The 3,610-nt window shown below is 43.7% G+C and overlaps 1 long non-coding RNA gene across 1 annotated transcript; it reads left to right on the top strand.

Annotated features, from left to right (window-relative positions):
• The first annotated feature begins 784 nt into the window (after positions 1-784).
• Positions 785-3,230, top strand: LOC148208208 (uncharacterized). The gene is made up of 3 exons (XR_015788714.1): positions 785-1,087; positions 1,192-1,376; positions 2,780-3,230. It is a non-coding gene; the product is annotated as an uncharacterized LOC148208208 (long non-coding RNA).
• Positions 3,231-3,610: the final 380 nt, after the last annotated feature.

Raw genomic sequence — 3,610 nt, 5'->3', positions numbered from 1 at the left:
TTGAAGCGTCAAATTGAAAATCTGATTCAAGATGGCTGCTTCAAAAAAATTCGTTGGAAAGCCTAGATCAAATTCTTCTGTGACATCTTCAAAAAAATCCCACCTCAGAGGGATGTCATCTACGGTCATCAACACCATTTTCGGAGGCCCGAGTGGGGGCCAATCATAAAATAAAAAGAAAGAGCTTGCCAGAGAGGCGAGGAACGATATTTGTGCCAGTAGAGTGCAGAAGTCAACTTGCTTTATCTGCTTCTCCTTCTCCGACTCTGACCTTGAAGGCGTTCCTTTTCCACATAACGACGCCCTTTTGATCTCTCATTTGATTGACCACATCCAGTGTAACGCCCCACGTTGCTCAGGTTAGCTTGCCCCAAGTTCCGGAAAATTTTATAACAAAATGGATTTTTATTTATTGATTTATTGATTTATTGATTTATTTCATTGTTATTTTTAATTGATTCATCAATGATCTTATTTAATTTAAGTGTGACATCTCGACTAGTGTGTATTGTTACAGTTTTAGTGGTGAGTTAGTAGCGTGTAGTTATTTATCAAGTTACATTTAGTACGGATTTCCATATGCGACACTTGTTTTGGATCATTGGGCCAATTACGAAACTCTATGATTGGTTTGTTTTAACAAGGAAGGGTTGGGTAAGTGGGCCTTAAACATAAGGAAAAGAACCCAAGCCCAAAGGAGTTAAAAGTTTGAAACAAGAAAAGGAAACCCTAGCCACTTGTTCTCATTCCTCTTCTCCTTTTCCCCTTTTCCTCTCTTGTTGAAGCCGTCGGCCACCACCCTCCACTCGGACTCTCCCTCTCCGACACAGCAGCACCGACGACAGCCATCTCCGGCGGACACGGCGGCAGCAGTGGCGGCGGCAACAGGTGCAGCGTCGAACAGCAGCAGCGCGTGACGGGCGGCGGCGGCGTGCGGCGGGCAGCGGCGGTGTGCGTCGATCAGCGGCGGCGCGTGACGTTCGGGCAGCTGCAGGCGGCATCGATACATGTGGGGCTGTGTTCGCGGCGTCCTTTCTCCGATTCAACAAGCCTAACGACCTCGAACAACTTAGATCCGTGAAACCCGGTAACTTTTCTTTGACCCACCTTTGTTCGAAGTTAGATTTGGAGTACCCACACCCAAACGAAATCGATTTAAAATACCCACACCTAAGCAGGGTTGTTTTGTAGCAAGGGACATTGAAACGAAGCCGTTGGAGATCGTATTGGACGCTTTTCGCTGCTGCAAAAACGTGGACAGCAGCGTATTGGTGGTGTTCGGCGATTATCTACATCCGTTTGAAACCCGATTTACGCTACCCACGTCTTGGCAAGCTAGATCTAATTTACCCACACCTATACGAAGTCGTTTTGCGGTTACGAGCCCCTTTGAACCCTCTTAAAGATGTTTTTTTTTAAGGCTGAATGGTACATTTAAATTGCTGTATTTTTCTGTTTTTATGCTTAGGTGTGAGGCCGACGGAAACTTAAACACGTGGTTGTGTAAGTAGCACCAGGGGGCGAGTGCGTGCATTATTTAGCGTTAACGGAATGTTCTTGATGCTGTTTTTTTTTCTTGTTAAAATAATTTAAATGAGCATGTAAGGATTGTTGGTTTGATTTGTGAATTCTAGCGATCTTGTTGCCGTATTTCTATTATTGAACACTTTTGAGGAAACATGCTTCCTATTCTTGTTGTTGTAGGTGGCTAGTAGATTCTGAACTGTTGTAGTTAGAAGTAATTGGCTCATGACGTTTTGCAAATGGGATGTAGATGAAATGCTAGCTTGGTTATACCGATAATTTAATTCATATTGTCTGGTTGTGAGCTGTTGGATGAATTTTGTTTATTACGTGGAAAAGCATGTTTGTAAACGGTGCAGTGATTTAGAATGTGGGAGGTTTATTTGTAGGTGGTCATGGAAGGGTTAGTGAAGTGGTGAAGGATGAAGGGTAAAGGGACGGGTTGGTAATCCGTTAACCATGGGTGTTCTGACCTGAAAAATGCATATAAATCGCTTGGAGGTTCAAAGCCTTGAGTAGTGGCCTTGGGGATAAATGACAAGGCCAGACGTCAAATTTCTGTAAACGTGTATTGGGGTCTTGGGGATAAATGTCAAGGACCAATACGCTGGGAAGTCATCGGTACCTTGGGAATAAACGGCAAGGACCGGTGCACAGTTCAGGCCTTGGGAATAAATGGCAAGGCCGAACGTCAAGTTTCTGGAGAGGAGTATTGAGGCCTTAGGGATAAATGTCAAGGGTCAATACGACTCGAGGAGTTAGGCTTGAGGGACTAAAGAAGAATGGAGCTTGCGAAGTAGTGGTGTTTGGCCTTGGGAATAAATGGCAAGGTCGGACATCAAGTACTGGAGAAGGAGGAGGTACGGTGACTTGGGAATAAATGTCAAGAGCCGTCATGCCTCGAGAAGTTAAGCGGGGAGTGATAAAGGGGGGTGTTGAGGAAGGTTTAGTACTATGAAACAAGGGCTAGCGATTCATGGGTTGTGGTATTGGTAGTTTCGACGCTTAGTTGTTGTATGTAAATGTCAAGTTATTTGTTCGCTATCTCTCTCTGCTTATTTGGTTGCCTTGCTCTTGTTTTGTTCTAAATGTCAAGTTAATTGTTCGCTATCTCTCACTGCTTATTTGATTGCCTCGCTATTGTTTTGTTCTTTATGTTGTGACTGTGAGCATAATTTATTTTGTGCTAGTTAGGAAGTGCTACTTATGGAGTACCTTATGTACTCACCCCCCTTTGTACCTTTATATGTTTCAGGTGTGAACGGGGTCGACCGCGGTGATGATGTGGAGAGGGCTTGACCGAGGAAGGATCACTAGTTTCGTTAGTGAGGATAGGGGGAAGGGTAGTTGGGTACGAGTAGCCTTGAGACATATGTTATTGCTAGGTGTGAACCGCGGAGGAAATTTTGTATTCTTTAGAACTACTTTGATTGTTATGGATGTTGTTGGTAAACGCGTCGTTGTTGTCATTGGAGTTTAGGTGCACGGTTGTTTTTACTTATTTAATAATTTTTGCCACTGAGGCGAATTTGAGATGTTGTTGTTTTCTTTTAAATTGCCCACGGAGGGCGGAGTTCTGACAGTTTATGACATTTATATTTCTGTTAGAACGTATGGAAGTCGAAGCTTTATTTCATCTAAATTATTTTCCAGGAGGTTGCTTACCTCGTGTTTAGAGTTAAGGTTAGCCAGAAGAATTATTTAGCGTTGCCTAGGATGTTTATATGAAATCTTGGGGCGTTACATCCAGGTCAGAAGGGTGTTCATTGAGGAAGAGCATCCACCAACATTTTGTCCTTGACCACTTATGTTGCTTTGGGTTGGACTAGGGCATAGATGAAGAAAAGTCTGACACCATTAGTCAAATTGGCAAAGGAGACAGTCACACCTGAAGGAGAAGGAGATAGGCGGGTTCACGGAAATACGACCATTAACGACAAGTCTTCACAAGTGCTCGCAACTCTAGCTGGGTCAAATTATTGTTTTACCCCTAAGTTATATCTTGCTCCTTAAATACCACTGCTCCTCTAATGAGCAACCTAGTTATGGTCCGACCAATAACCAGAAGTCCCTCTCGGGACAGTGA

The sequence above is a fragment of the Momordica charantia genome (assembly GCF_013281855.1).
Source record: "Momordica charantia cultivar OHB3-1 chromosome 11 unlocalized genomic scaffold, Mcharantia_2.0 BLBB01000011.1, whole genome shotgun sequence".
NCBI classification, from domain to species: domain Eukaryota; kingdom Viridiplantae; phylum Streptophyta; class Magnoliopsida; order Cucurbitales; family Cucurbitaceae; genus Momordica; species Momordica charantia.
This window is presented reverse-complemented; position numbering and strand designations above follow the sequence as displayed.